This window comes from Eleginops maclovinus, chromosome 17 (genome assembly GCF_036324505.1).
Source record: "Eleginops maclovinus isolate JMC-PN-2008 ecotype Puerto Natales chromosome 17, JC_Emac_rtc_rv5, whole genome shotgun sequence".
In the NCBI taxonomy this organism is placed as follows: Eukaryota; Metazoa; Chordata; class Actinopteri; order Perciformes; family Eleginopidae; genus Eleginops; species Eleginops maclovinus.
Window position 1 is genome coordinate 11797523 of NC_086365.1, and position 16194 is coordinate 11813716.

Consider the following 16194-nt stretch of genomic DNA (forward strand, 5'->3'; position numbering starts at 1 on the left):
CCTGAAGTTGCGCCTACATGCAAGGACACACAAACCACGTTGTGAAGGCTTTAAAGATGCTAGTGTTTCATGACAACAAAGTGAAAGGTCAAAAGAATGAATACATCAGAGGGACAGAGCTACAAAGAAACAGGTTTTTAGACTTAAATAAGCCCTATTAAGCTTTTTGGGGTCTTCCCTTTCCTGCAGTTTGTTATATAGGGTTTTTCTGTCCCACACACTTCACCTAAAACGCTTCGATTGGACTCCTTTGTTTACTTCTGTAATGTAGGGACATTGCTTTGTAACACTCTGGCTTCTTTTGGCTAGCGCCCCAACACTTTGGACATGCTAAGACTGAGCTCTGGTTTCAGACAGAGGGTGAGAAGAGGTGTTGCAGCACAGGCGGTATGGGAAAAATAAAGCACTTCTTGGACATTACAGCAGGTAAATATGTCACAATAGAGGCAGAAATTACAAATATGAACCTGAAAATGAGCATAACACCGCCCCGTTAAAAATACAAATGGTGGGCCACCTGACGGAAAAACAATCATTCCGGTAATGAAGTCTTTTATCAGGCGATGACAATCCGCCCTTTCTCTGTAGATGAGCCTCGTCCACAGCTCACCGAGGTTTGCCATAAATTCACCCGGAAAAGTTTATTAACAAAAACAAGGCAAAGTCATCAGGGTGAAACCTTGGTAATCAGTATAGCGAAATAGAACTCATTTGTTCTCCGGGGAGCAAATGAAACAATAAAAGACATCGCCCTCATTAACGCATCAGAGTAAGATGCCAACTGCATTTGTTATGAAATATGTTTATTGAAAGTTGTGTGGAAAAAAAAAAAACCCAAGCATGACGATGCTCCACAAATAATAACTGCTGATTTGCAATCTTGCTCCGTACGCTTTTACCCTTGAATAATTTGAATCGAATTATGTTTGCCTAATGTTGGCGCCCCTGTGCTGCTGCACCCTAATCAACGTACACTTTGATGTCTTCCTTAATGTGCGTGAGGTTTTTCAATGTGTTACTTTTATTTCCTGTAGAGATAGTAGGGCAGTTTCCTCTCGACCATACTGGCCGTTCTGACAGCGGTGCGTAAATAAGAGGGCAACAAAAGCACAAACAAACTTGAGGAAGAAACCTTCGACAACGAGTCAAGCTACATCCGTGTCCGTACATGATGTCATCGCTTTATCATTTGAATCAATTTGACATCTGAATAAAATAGTCATAATTAGAGGGTGTGTGTAGCTCTCATGAACCTTTCTCCAATTTTGCTACAATTGTTATTCGTCTTGTTTTGTTTCAAGACAACGTATGGCCTATGATCAAAACTCTGAAGTTCAGAGCTGATGGGCAATGACTACTTACCTTTCCTTTTGATTGTTATATAGCTTTTTGTGCATGTAAATGGACACACGTGCTTCTATTGGTTAGCGCTCCAACACATCGTACGTGAAAGTATAAGGGGGCGGGACATCTCTAAGCGGTTGACCAATCATAACAGAGCCAGCCAGCTAACCAATCAGAGCAGACTGGGCTCTGGTTTGAGACAGAGGGTGAAAAGAGGGGATGCAGCACAGGCAGTATGAGAAAAATAACATAAATAAAAGAGCTTTTTGAACATTAAAGCATGGAACCATTTCACAGTAGAGGCACAAAACACAAACATGAACCTGAAACGCCTGATTATCCACTAAGAGAAGTACACATGTTTTTGTTTGTTATAATTGTTCGCGCTGCAAATTCAAATAATTAGCTTAATCACTGCTAGCACTGTTTTTAGTGCTCTTATGTTGACCCCCTGAGTAGCACTACGGTCTCAAATACAACTCAAATGCTTGAAAATAAGTGATCCTAGAAGTCCATTTCTTTCTCCGGTTCAACACAAACACTTCAACACGATTGGCACTCCAACTATTTTTAATGTCTGGCAAGACTTGTATACATTAGAAAATGTCGAAAGCATCAAATATAATGAAAGGTAATTTATCAATCCTTGAGAACTTCACATTGTGTACTGCTTATGACATGCCTTTTAGAGTTTTTGAGGAAGAGTACAGGAATGCAGAGCGCAAAGAAATAACTGAAAATCGGATGCATTTAATAGAGGCAGTGAATAATAAAAAAAAAACTTGTCATCGGTCCCATGCTACTGCGGATCGTGTTTGTGCATATGCCTTATCCATCCAAACAACAGGTGCTGCATCAGCCAGACAGAATGTTCCTGGATGTAGAGGAAATCCCTTAGGCCTTAAGCTTTCGTGGTGCAGCTGCCAACAAGCAAACATCCAAAAGGATCTATTGACCAGACAATGATATACTCCACTTTCAACTCGCAAAAAAATACAAAAGTCAGCAGTGCCGTCAAAAATAGACAAAACCATTCAAAAAAGGAAGTCACTCTAACACTTAATTTGGTCTATAAATGAATCAAGATTCAAGGCTTTATGCCCAACACTTACAAAAAATGCATTTTAAAATGTAAGTATAATCTTTGACAGACCTGTCAGAGGTATACATTGTGGATTTTATAGTAAATATCCATCTAGATTATGTTAAGCAACCCTCCAAAACGCTGTTCAGTAAACATTGAAGTGGATTCATCTGAGGACAAAATCAAGACGACTGCCCACCCCTTTTGAAGAGACTTTATTAAAAAACAAATATTGAAAGTGGCAATGCATCTTTGGGATACAGCACAATTAATCTGGTGTTCATTTATCAAACTTTAGTGTCCGTACTTATTGTTTAGCACTTAATACAATTATATTTCATACAAGCAAAGCGTGCATATTAAAATATAATGTCTACATAGACAGAATTATTCAGGCAGTAAATGATGTGTTGCTGTTATGTTCACACCTCACAGATCCATAATGTACACAGTTATCATGTCTCCTAAATAAATAATCGTGGAGCGTAAAAGGTTTAACCCGGGAGATCAAAGCGCTTGAGCAGCTCTGAACCAATCAGAGAGCAGATCAAGGCCAGTTGATCCTTGATCAATGACGGCTCTTAAATTTGCTCGTTAGGCCCAGATGCGAAGCCTAATTAGGCTCACTAGTCTCAATTGATGTTGTATCAAAACACACAAGCACACCCCCCCCCCCCCCCCCACCCCCCCCTGCTTCCCCCTCCCTCTAGACAACCTGAGCTTCCTGAGTGATCAATGTCTCTGTCATCCAGGGCTGTGTCCGGGGCGCCAGGCAGGGGCCGCGGAGCCTCTGCGGCCAGGCTCGGGGCTGACATTAGCGGACACAGGGTGAGTGATGTCACCCCGCAACTCCCCAGGGGGGCGGCAGAGGCAGGGGATCTGGCTCGGCCAAAAGCAGCGGGCTCGGAGAAAGGTCACTGCTCAGCCTGGTGTGATTAATAAGACAAGAAGCTGAGTGTCCCCGATGCCATTATCAATATCCGTGGCCACCAGCCGCCCCAGCTGCATATGCAGTAGGAGTCGCACACAAGCTAAAAAACAATTATTTGCGAAGTTAAGTCTTATTGGCGTGCGTCGGTTTGGTCACATTTGCCCGTTAATGCAAGAGGTCAGCTATCAATTAGATCATATTTATTCACAACAGCAGCTCTGACTCAACCTGATTCTGGTAATGACGCACGGCGAACGGATCCGAGAGGTGAAAGTCTGGGACTCAAATGTCAGCACAGCCTCGGCGACAAACATGACATTTAAACAGACATCTGTTTCGCTGTTCTGTTTCCCCACCAACCAAAAATATTTATCCCAACCGCAGTTACGCCATGTAAATAAGGGTAAGAAAAAAATAAAAATCCCCACTAGTATTGGAGAAAACTGCAAGCCATTAAAATAGTTCTGAATTCTTATTTCCATGCACTTCGCTGCAACTCCCTGAGCTCGGGCAAAGTTGAAACCGACTCGTTTTCGCATTAAAGCAAAACTAAATCCACAAGAAAGTTTGCTAAGACAGCAGCAAGTGGATTCGCTTCACTCCTATCCATCCTTTCCTGCTCTCCAGTATCCTATGTTAGCTTTCCGTTAAATCCATGAGCACCAAACAAGCACATCTTGCTTCCTTAAATCAATTGGCCTCTGCATGTTGAGTGTAACTAATAGCCCAGCCGAATCCCAGATTAAATATGCTTGATACAAGCCGAGTATGAAGCGAGATAGTTAAGATAATTAAGATTGATAAACCCTTCCGAAAAGGAGGGGGGATGATCTGAAAGCGCGAGCAAGAAGTCAGCTGGAGATCGACATGGGAAGAGAGGACAAAAAAGAAGTAAAACAGAAGCGATGTGTGAATGTGAGCCGGAGAGCCAGTGATGGAGCTGGAGTTGTTTTCAGCCTCGCCTCGAGCGGCCCAGATGGCGAGGGCTCGTCTTCGTCTAGCCCTCGGTGCATTTGGCAGCAGCTACTCCTCACTGCTGGCTACTGTACATCTCTCTCTGTCTCTTCTCCTCTCGTCGGAGAGACGCATTAGCGCAGGGAGTGAAACATTACCCCACATTTTCACACCACACAAAGTCTTCCGCTTTGACACTGTGACCTCTCACATGTGTCTTTTGCAGCCAGATGTAAAGAGCGCAAGAGTACTGCGCGTTCTGCTGAATTCATAAATATGTGCATACACTTTACTGCAGGAGAGAATACATATGTTTTCAATCTCTTTCTTTGTGTCCATTGGTTAAATCTCTGCTATTTGTAATCTCTTTTTTCTGTTTATTTTTAATGACTAATTTTAGGGCTGCATTATTTGTGATTATTTTATCTGCTATTTCTATTCTGAGATGATATGTGACTTCACCAAATTCTGCTTATTTTTGGGGGCCTTAGATATTGCACTACAACATATTGCGATCTTGATAACATTTCAATTAATTTTGCAGCCCTTACTCCATCTGAAGGCATATACAGAAATGTATCTATTTATTTTCTAATCCGATGAAGGTTTTTGGGTATAACCATATTATTTGGCACTAATTTTAAATAAATAGAAACATCCCCAAAAAAATGCAGGCAGAGTGAATAATAAGCGGCAGCTCAAAGTGAGCTGCAGCACCTCTTTTCACCCTCTGTCTGGAACAGCCAGTCTGCTCTGATTGGTTAGCTGGTCCTCACTCTGTTGTGATTGGTTCATGCCTATCACAAGCATGAGCCAATATGCATATGTTACATAGTGATGTCACTATGATACAGAAGTCAAAAGAATCCAATGAAGGAAGTTCAGGCAGGGCGGGGAGTGTGTGGGAGAGAAACTCCCTCAGAAGGAAAACAGGGATTTTAGCCTTAGAAAACCATTTACATGCACTAAAACCTATACAACACACTACAGGGAATGCGAAATAGGGCCTCTTTAAACATCCGTCTCTCTTATAACTATTAATCACGTATGAGAACTTTCGAGGACATTTTTAGGAAAATTGGATGAAATTCCGGTCACATATTATCCGTGTTTATTAAGATTAGAACAACTTCACACAGCTATTGAATTGTCATTTTCAAACTTCCGTATCAGTAAATGAAATCCTCATTCATCTGAATGTTAATCAGTGTTAATTAACGACTGTCTCAAGTATTTAATTGTCTCACCAGTAAAGAGAGGCAGAAGCAGATTTTACCGCTTCACGCACAGTTGAACTCGTTCACCAGATCCTTATGAGGGCTGTCTTCTCAACCGAGCTAATAAAAACCTCTCCAGCGCTCTATCACTGTGAGAGATGTCTCATATTTCCCCCCTGTCATCCCCGAGAGAAGCAGTCCTCTGATTTAAGGCGTTCTGCACGACAATGACTTTTATTAGGGAGGTAAATATTAGTGTTGGGTGGTGTGAGATTCACAGCTGGGGCTCAGATGTGCGGCGTATGGAGACAATATCGAGGTCGTCTGGGGAATTGTTGAATTTCTGTCTCCTCCCAGAGTGCAATCAATTGTTCTCATCGATAGCTTTTTTCCCATTGGATTCTCGTTCTAATGAGATAACGGAAATAAAGGCACTCTCTGACTTTTACAACTTTCAAAAAAGAACGCCCACACAGAACCCGCAAGATCTGACTTTGAAAATGCTAAGGGATGCATATCGTTGCTGCGCTGAGGTGGACACACATGTTGATTGCTCATTATTCCCACTATGGCATTATAATGGAGCCACAATGTAAACGTATGCAAGTCTCTTAACATTTCACAGGGGGTTTTGAGCAACACGCGGGATCCACTTGAAAGAAAAGCTCCACGGTGCTTTTGAAGCGGCGCAGCGGGATGCGAGAGTGACTCCGTGGCTAAGCGGCACATTCAATTTTATAAGACGTCTCCTCTGCTCCCGTGGGACTCCCCGGCTCATGCCTTAGCCATCACTTGTCAGCCAGACCACAACAAGACGAACAAAGCTAGAAATCAAAGTTACTGTGAACTGGAAAGGATCAAAATCGGTGGAGGCCTTCTCAAGAGCTTTCCAACATGACGTGTAAGCAAGATGCTTTAGCTCCTAACAGCATGGAAAATGATTAACATTAATATCTAGCACCCACACCCATATTCATCACACCTTGTCACCGGCTGCCACCCAATTCTACGCCTGGATGCGTCGGCGTCGTGAAGGTGAGGGGTTCTCCAAATGACATCCTTATGAGTGAACCTCCCACTCGTTCTCCCTGTCCCTCCTCCGCAAATAAAGCACCGTTTCCCTCCATAACGGCGGCCGTGACGGCTCCGAGATAAGTCGAGATAAATATGAAGACCGGCGGTTTCCACTACATGGCTCATTGGCGTGGCAGATGACAGTTATTACATGCTGCGGGTTAAGAGGAGATATCCGTGGATGAGAGCGGGGGGGAGATTTGGCAAAGGCAGATGGATGATAATGTTGGAGCAGATGTTTTTCTTCCTTTTTTTTGAAGGGGATGAATAGTAAACATTTGCTTAATGGTTTTCTGAGCAGATTTGAGAGTGCAACAAACCCCAGTGATTACCACAGAAAACTATGAAAAGGAGGAAGGTGAGGGGAATTGACCATTTCTGTCATGTCCCTTGTTAAGAAGTTACAGATTTCAAGCAGCCAATGATGGTACTGTGGTGAAACAAAATGATGAGTTCACTGAACATGTAATATCCACACAAAGCTTAAATGGTAAAAGCACGTGTCTGTTGTCTCGTAGACAATTTGGCAGAAAACGACCTGAATCTTGGCATTCTTGGGTAATTATTCTTAATTGGCTGCAGCTGTGGAGCCCCAATCAGGCTGCGGTGGTGTCAGGTGTGTCGCTGCTTTGCCTACGTTATGGGCTGAATTTAAAAATAAATATATAGCTATGAAAGATAATGGAAAAGTAGGTGTAAAAAAAGTATCTTTGCTTGTTCTTTCTGTGTTTTGTCATAGAACAAAATCCCATTCCTCTATCTTCCGCTTCCATTTTAACAAGTGTTTCTGAAATGTGAGGAAGTCCTGCAATTTAAGGAAAAAAGAAGCAGATTGGAAAGCACTTATTTGCTTTCATGCTATAATTCAAGAAGCTTGCCTAAACCCTTGTGATTGTTAGCAGAGCAAAGAGTCAATTATATAAGCTTGACTACGAGAGATCATAAAGCACGTTAGCTATTTACACTGACTGAGGCTTCATGTTTAGCATACTGCTATCAAATAGTTATCAAACTCATCTAAGTAATAACCACTTTTAAATGTTCAACCATTTAAAAGCACCTTTAAATGATGTAAATATTCTCTGTAGTGGGAAAATATCAAAGCTGTGCCGAGACTAAAAGACAGTTTATGACAGAAACATAAAGCAAACTGTCCTGAATTCTATCGATCGGGAATAAACAAAGTTGACGCTTATGTCAAATGTGTGAAACTTATCAACTTTCTAGTTAGAGATGGACAACCCATAATGTTCTTTTATGCTCATTCTGGTTGATATTAGTGCAGTTCTGCTGTGAGTTTCATAGCACATCCTGAAAACAGAAGGTTTTTGCTGGCACATTTTTCTAGCGGTATGGGCAAAAGTGCTACTGGTGGAAGCTGCTTGGTTACTCAACCACTGAACAATCCTTTCATTGCAATGTCTTTTGGACAGCGGGAACAAAGAACAAGCTATATTTGTAGGTTTGCCAAAAACACTCGGATGTTCCAGCTCGAGAGTCCTGCTTTTCTACCTGTGCTCTTTCAGCTTGTTTGTGTCTAACCTAACAACATCAGCAGCGGGCTCCCTTCGCTGTGGCTGTTTTGGTGGATTAGAGATGACTGAGAATGTGTTGATGGTTTTCCATTGACATTCATCTAATTTGTGCTAAACTTTATCAAAACAACCAATGAAAAAGTTATTAAAAATCGATTAAATTTACGAGACTTTATATAACTGCACACGTCTATTCTCCATAGCAACAGTCTGTTAGCATAATGAGCCACCTCTGACATTGACCAATCAGAATCAAGTATTAAAGTAAGCCGTGTAATAACCAGTAATTGATCAGCTTTTGTTATCCATTTCAGACATTCTAAAGTCTATTTACAAAGCAATTACATTTCTTAGCTTAACCTTGAAATATGAACAGCTTTCTATAAAAAAAGAAACCTCTCAAGTGTATTAATTAAGAAAGAAAGAATTCATCTTTTTATAGCTCTTTACAGCTCCTGGAAGCAGTTTTTAACAAACCACCTTGTTACGGTTTTCTCCCTATTTCCCGACTTATTCTGGAAAGTAATTGGGGATAATGAGCTGTAATCCATTTAAATCCTGAGCACGCTTGTTCAAAAACATGTTCTTCCCTTCTAGCACAGTCCCCAGACAGGTATTAAACAGCCCTGTACCTTTCAGGTCTCTGTGACGGAGGGTACTCCATGCCAAAAAATACAGTGTGACTTGCCAAAAAAACAAGGATTATCATCTTTGGAGGATACAGGGATTGAAAGTGACTATAGTGTCTTTAGATGTAAGTACATTTACAGCCTGTTAAACGTATTCAGCTTCTCAACATTTCAGCACTTTGCTCCTGCCTCCAATCGCTCATATAGAATGTATTGATACATTCGCCTGGCGTATTTCCCATCACCCCCTGCAGAGCGTTGCAAAGCTGCAAGTCTTTTCACTCAATGCAACAATCAGAAATGACCTTAATGTTGACAACAAGGACACCAGCAATGGATTACTTGTCAATTTGACTGCATAACAGAATCATGGAGTTGGAAGATGAATTACTCCGCAAACCAGCCAAGACAAGTGGTGTGTGTGTTCATTTAAACCCGATTTGTGTATTTAACGGCTTACGACGGGGCGTACGTGACAGAGTGCCACCAGGCGCTTAATTCAGATGTATTACAGCTAACGCAGAGCACTTGTGACTGACAGGCAAAACATAACGCTTGGAAACAATTATTCATGAGCCTTGCAGAATTCCGTACGAGGTGACCGCTCCGTTTGATGAGAAATGCTGTGTTTTTAGCCCCCAAAATTAATTTCCCCCCCATCAGCATCCATGAGCATCTATTTGTGATTGTGTGCAGCGTTGGTTCGTACCGCTGATCCTTCCCTTTGATAAGTGCCCTCAGTGCTGCCATCATTGTCATCAACAATGCTGCCACGGTTGCTGATTTAATCATAGCCTGTCAATGTGTCCGCGCAACGCTTGAAGCTTTGTGTTCCACGTTGATCATTAAGTGTTGCAGGCACAAAAGGAAGGCTAGTCTCGATCGATACGTCAACAACGATGACAGGCTTGTCCCTGAGAAAATGTCCGCAGTGTTTGACCACATTTATGCTTGTGAGACATTCTCTTTTACAAGTTCTCTTGCCATGCCTGAATTTGCGTGCAGGAACGTGGCTAATCGGGTGACCAGCAGTGGCGCGGGGCAGCAACTGAAATCTGATTATCTTCTCATGGTGCTCGTCATGAGTTTAGAAAGTTGGTTTTATAGTGTCACGGATGGACAGGCCTACTCGGTACAGGCCAAGTAGCCCTGAGTCAGAAGCTCTATATGAAGTGACCTGTTGGACAGTCAATCAAATGACCATGAAAGGAGAGCCGCAAATACTGGCGCAACTAGAGGACTGAAATTGGCAAGATGATGTACAAAACAACCTCATAGATGTTAAAAAAAGCACCAAAAAAACGTATAGAGATGCAAACGACCACCATATAAGGCAAAGGAATGCACAAAAGGAGATGAAATAACGACCAGATTTGCAAAAATTGACAAGGAAGAGATGAAACGAGTCCAAGTAGAGGGAAAAAAACGAATAAGTGGTGCAAAACAAACACACAAGTAGTAAATAAAAGGACCAAGAGAAGATGCCAAACGAGCCAGAAGAGACTAACAAGTGAGAAGACTATGAATCACAAATATGCCTATGTTCTGAAAATCTTCAGTGGGCTTGGAAAATAGGAGCTATTCATTCCTATGATTATAAATTTGAAAACATTTCAGTTTATTCCTCTTTAAAAACAAGCTCCAAGTTTCTAAACCAGCACACACATCTGGATGGTGTCATGTTTGTGTGTGAGTGCGCATTCGCCATTTTCCGCATGGCCACTTATCAGTTTAAAATATGCTCCACTCACCTCTTGATTCTGTCCCTGTCACTGCCTTCCCGGTTGTTGCGTGACGCCACGTGCCGCGCCTCCACGCCACCTTGTTATCTGATATCTTTCTTCCTCTTCACGCCTCATCTTCTGGAACCTTCATCAAGCAGAGGGAAAGAAATGCACAAACAAAAACAACATCATTAAACACCGAAATTCTGTCTTATTCATTTGAGCATTCAGGCTCCACGCATCACATCTACTTAGGGGAGGCAAATTGATTCAATTTGCCACGTTTGCATCACGCTTAATTCGGCGGCTTTTGGGTGAGCTGTAAAACATGCGTCGTCAAGGAGATGGTTATTTTTTTTTTGTTGCACTTTAACCGCAAATGTGTCTTCCTATGAAATCTCATTCATTAATGTTAGGGAACAGATAAAAGCGGCAAACAAATAAAGCCTCCTGATGAAAAGCTGTAGATGAGGTTGTCAAAAGACGGATTTATCTAATATGATGGCTTAATCTTTGCACTACATTTATCTCTAAGAAAATTAACAAAAGTCCTGATAAAGTGCTGTTAAATAACAATGATAAGGATACAACATCCAAAACCATTTAGCAAAAAAAAACCAAAGCTGTCAGCCAGACTACCAATTATACAGACCCAGTGCAAACAACTGCAAAATTATAGACTCTTGTTTTATAAATGTTGGGGTGGGATATTGTGTTATTTAGTCATTTGAATGTCAGCTCTGCAGACAGCTGATGAAACAGTATATCGATATCCATATAAATATAACATTAAAATGATTTTGCATTAAGCTTAGATTATTGGTATTCTTCCAGACGTGGCCAGAACAGTTGCAATCTATGACTTTAACACATTTTGACCCTAAAACTTGCAAAACATTTAGTCAATTTATACACAGGTCAATCTACAAAATATCAAATCGGCATCTATTTCGATTTTGAACAGAGCAGCCTTCTTGTTTAAGCTAAAGTGGGGAATATTCCCACTGTCTTGTATTGTCTATTTGATTAAAAACCATTGGGTTTTGGCTGAACAAAAATAACTGTTTTAATAATGTTGGACATATTCATTATTTTCTAATACTGTAAAGGCTGCATATGTTCAAGATTAATTGAGAAAGTTAAGACACAGTCATCCAAGTCTGTTATACTCGCACTACATAGCTAATCGCTAATAAGTTAGCTGGACCGAAACATACTAGCACGAGCAGCGAGTAAGTCACAAAAGCTCTCTCCTGGCATTTTGTATCTTGGGAAATTAGCCTGTTTGATTTTATTCATAAGAAGTTTTATTGGAGAGGGTGAAAAATAGATCTTCTGACAAGCTAGCAAGCTAATTAGCTCAGGTAGCGTAAGCTTGATATAGGCTAGCATGCTTGATAGCTTAGTCATATAAGTGATTAAACACTATATTCAAATAGTTTATTCATAAGAAGTTATTTGCAGTATTGACTCCTGTCCGCAAACCAGCTAATAGGCTCGTAAGCTATTGCCATTTTGGGCTTTCTGTTCCTTAAGCAATGTCTCGACTAGTTGGTACTGGCACAGCACAAAGTTTTTCAGCTGAGTTGAGCCTAATGCCAAAGAATGAGGGGCAGAATTACATCTCCACCACAAATAATTCACCTTTAATCTGAATAAACTTTAAATTCAATAACGAATGTAGGAGGCAGGGCCGTAGTGTATCAATCAATACTCAGTTCTTCTGCTACTTGAGGCCAGTCTTACTGCCAGTAAACACTCTTAACTTTGATTTCCTAGAATATAGGAACCTCTAATCGCCCCGGACGTTCACTATCCCCACAAGAATCCACCAAAGCACCTAAAGCACGGCTAAATCAATAGCATGTACAGGTTAATAGCAGCCTTGTTTTTGTAAGCCGGCACATCAACTATTAATTAGCTGGTGATTAGAGTCAGCTGGAAAAGAATGATTCACAGCCTGAGGAGGCTATCGTCCTTGTGCTCCGTGAGGATAAATCAGCTAGTTTTAAAGAGGGGGAGAGAGGTTCAACATTAATATGTATCTGCGTGTCCTTTGTAGAAGTACATTCGCAAACAGAAAATGAAACAAAGAGCAGTGAATTACCATTTACAGACAAACAGAGGCCCTTTGTGTCGGACGTGTGCACCATCAAGCATACTTTAAACCGCAAGGACTTTTCTCAGTAAAGTTTGCTCTCCAAGAAAAACTTAAAATGAAATGTTTTACACAAAGACACAAACATGGGCTTGGCATTGATTTAAACATCATCCAAAGAGAGTAAGGCAGAAATAAATATGGAAGAATGAGGAAAAACAGAGGGTAGAATGAATGTCGGTGGCCCAGCTTTGATAAATGGATTTAAAGAAGCTTGGACAAACGAGAGAAAGAAATGTTTTGCTAAATCTCCAATTCTTGTGCGGATGCCAATGAGATAACCATTATACACCCACCACAAGACAGTCACCACGTTTGATTGGGTCCCTTTCCGTCCTCTCCTCTCCAATTCTTCCCTCAGATATAGTGGAAATGAAACCCCTGCAGCTAAGAAACACTATTTTTTTTAGGATGTTGTTTTCACATTCTTTGGCATTCATGTTTCAACGAAGGATAATTGGAATGCACAGCCCCATATTCAAGATCCAGAGTGGAGGGGGGAAAAAGCGAGAGGATATTGGATTGCAAATCAAGTGTTTATAGTGTCTGGTTCTTGTGTTTTTCTGTGGTTCGGTGTTTGGTGTGATAACAAAGGGTTTGTGTTCACTGCAAGAAAAGAGGGTGCTGTAACTCCAATAGAAAAGTCTGCTGGTTTTCAAACAGTTCCTTTAAAAAGGTGAATTCTTTTTAGAAGCTCATTTTTTTTGTTTCATAAATCCGTGAAATAATTGTAAACATGTATTTCTTAAAGTGTGTAGATCCAGCATAAAACCAGCAGACAACAATAAAATAATAATGCTGTCTTTTGGATCAAACCCACCCTGTCCCCAAGGGTCTCAAACTCAAAAGCAATGTCTACCCCAAACACACACCGCCACAAAGACTGCTCTGACATAAAAGAAGATGAAAAGAAGACACGTGTCAAATACAAACCGTGTTTCCGGCTTTGAAAAAGGCCGGGTGCAGTGTAAACGGATAAGGGACCTCTCAAAAGCAATTACTGCTTTGATTCCCATAGTAAAAAACAAGTGTCAAAAGATCCAAACCCCAGAGGTCAGATTTCATATTCTATCTGTTGTTTCAGTCAACAAATAATACTAAAAGTGACGTGAAGATCAAAACAATTTGACTAAAATAAATATGGTGTCTGGTGCTGGTGTCACATGATATTTTCTATCCCAAAAATGAACCCACACAGCTATGTTGCTCCAATATGCAACTTGAAATGAGTATTATCTCACATTTAAACACAATGCTCTTTTTTTATTTTGCATGACTGGATGTTTTTGGTATTCCAACATTGTAAGAATTTGCCGCTAAAGGGGAAATATAACAAAGTTGCCATAAGCTTTGTATGTGATCTATACCTAAGGGGAAAAGGGGATCAAAAGGCTCCCTGGCTAATGAATGCCCCTGGCCATATCTATTCTTTAGAAGGTCTTTTACCTCACTTTCCCGATAGAAGTTAGATAGTGCTTTGAGTATGCACCCTTAAGCAAATCCATTTGAAGGTACATACCATGAAACTGGTGTATCAATATAGATCTAATGCACAACATGACAGTCTTTTCATCAGACCAATGAGATGGTTTTGCATCTCTGATGGATGGGAGACCTGGTTATAGGGCAGCCATAATGACCAGCAGTGAGCGCTCACTGTTCCAGGCCACAGCTTTTGATTCCCCCGGTCCAATCCCGCGGCGACATTACAATACCCGTGTGCAGAAGTTGTATCAAGGTCGTTTCAAATCACCCCCCCCGTCCCCATTAAAGCGACAAGTTCAAAGACCCATGCGCCCAAGAAGATGACATAAATAAGCGTGGGTGACGAGTGAATATAAAGCTTCTGAGTGGGTGGGAGGGAAAGGAAAATATTTTTTCACCCTTTAATGGAGCCGTCAACAATCACTTTTCAGGAGGGGTAGATGAGGAGTCACAATGCGGCTGGCGGTTTTGTGGTCGAAGGCAGAGGGGAAGCATCATTACCATAGAAAACATTACAGCGGACGACGGACATCCAGGCCATCAAAGATGATCATCTCATAAATTCCATGCAGCACATAATAGGCCTGTCACTCTTGAAGGCTGAACGGAGAATAATGCCCACGGCTGATTTTTATCTTCCACGGGGCTTCTGCTGATTACTGCTAAATAAGCTTCAGCTTGTTTGGATAATACACACCGTGGATGCAATAAAAAAAGAGAAAATGTGGTAGGCAGCTTTTTGATGGCTACTGTCTAAGTCCATATGTCCTTTTCAATCTCCCATGTCTCATCATTAAGCCAATAATTTGACGAGCAATCAAAGCATGGCCCGTCATAAACAGCCGGCTTGATGTGTGGCAAGCCCATGTGGGAGAGACCTGCCGCCCTACCACCTCTGCTTAAATGCCAGCGGTGGGTAATCACTCATCAGCAGAGACCCTCGATGGGTAATACTGACAGCGGATACACTGTAGGTGTTTATGGCTTTACAAATCCAGCCAAGTATGCGTTCACACAAACAAGCTCACAGGCCGAAAAACAACAAGACGTTCATTTAGAACAGGGCTAAGTAAAATGCCTTAGGTAGGCAACTCTCTCCTTGATTTAAAGGTCACTAATGATGTGTTTGTCTCTGAAAACATGACGATGTTTTTCTGAGGAATATTTCTAGCGGGAAGGGAATATTAGACAGGCAGTTGCCCCCCCCCCACCCACCCTTCTCGTTAATTACATGATTAAGCTCTGCTAAGGTTAAAGACCCATTCAAAGCCCTGAATCGCTAATTGGGACACAAGCGATGCTGCTGTCTGGACTCCATCTCCTACTACTATTCCTCTCACACACACACACCAGTAAATGTAATAGGTTTTATCATGTGAAGGCACAAATCATTTAATTCTGTGTGGGGAAAAACACTGTAGTGGCACCACATCTATACACAAACAAGAATTTGGCTAATGCCCTTACCCGACAGTGAGTCCAGCAGTTCAATTATTCTGAAAGCTAACTTGTAATATTAAGCATCCAACACTATGAGGGTCTATCACACAAAATGTGCCTATTATCCAACCACTTATGTGAAGAAGTGATTGTGGTTTTGGGAGTGAAGCATTTACGTGTACATGTGCAAAATAAATCGGTGAATACGCTTTCCATGATAGGGTTCGTTAAGAAATGTTATGTAAATCTAGCGGATTCTTAATGATGGATAATGAAAGGGGTATTAGCATATTAACAAGAAAGAACACTGACTTATCTTTGATTGGCGTTAATTATCTTTTTAACTGTGAATACAAACTGAGATTTCTTAAACCAAAAACATCCATTTTTTTAAATGCACATAAAATATTTACCCATTGTGTTCTCCCTTCTATATTCTTCTCACTACTCTGAAAGAAGACAAGTCAAGGAAAGATTCATGAAAGAAAAATGAGAATTATTTCGTTCCAACTTTGTCTCCCAACACCTGTATTTCCTCTAATTCATTTGCCAAAAAAGAGACTAAATTCACAACTAACTTTTAAAGGCGTATCTGATAATCTGATACCATCAGAGCTCT

General features: G+C 41.1%; 1 long non-coding RNA gene across 1 annotated transcript in view; it reads right to left on the reverse strand.

The window, feature by feature from the left end:
• The window catches only part of LOC134878951 (uncharacterized), a 144636-nt gene that overhangs the window by 53198 nt on the left and 75244 nt on the right, over positions 1–16194 (reverse strand). The window contains exon 2 of the long non-coding RNA XR_010167754.1: positions 10520–10637. This is a non-coding gene — a long non-coding RNA (uncharacterized LOC134878951). The remainder of the gene's footprint in view (positions 1–10519; positions 10638–16194) is intronic.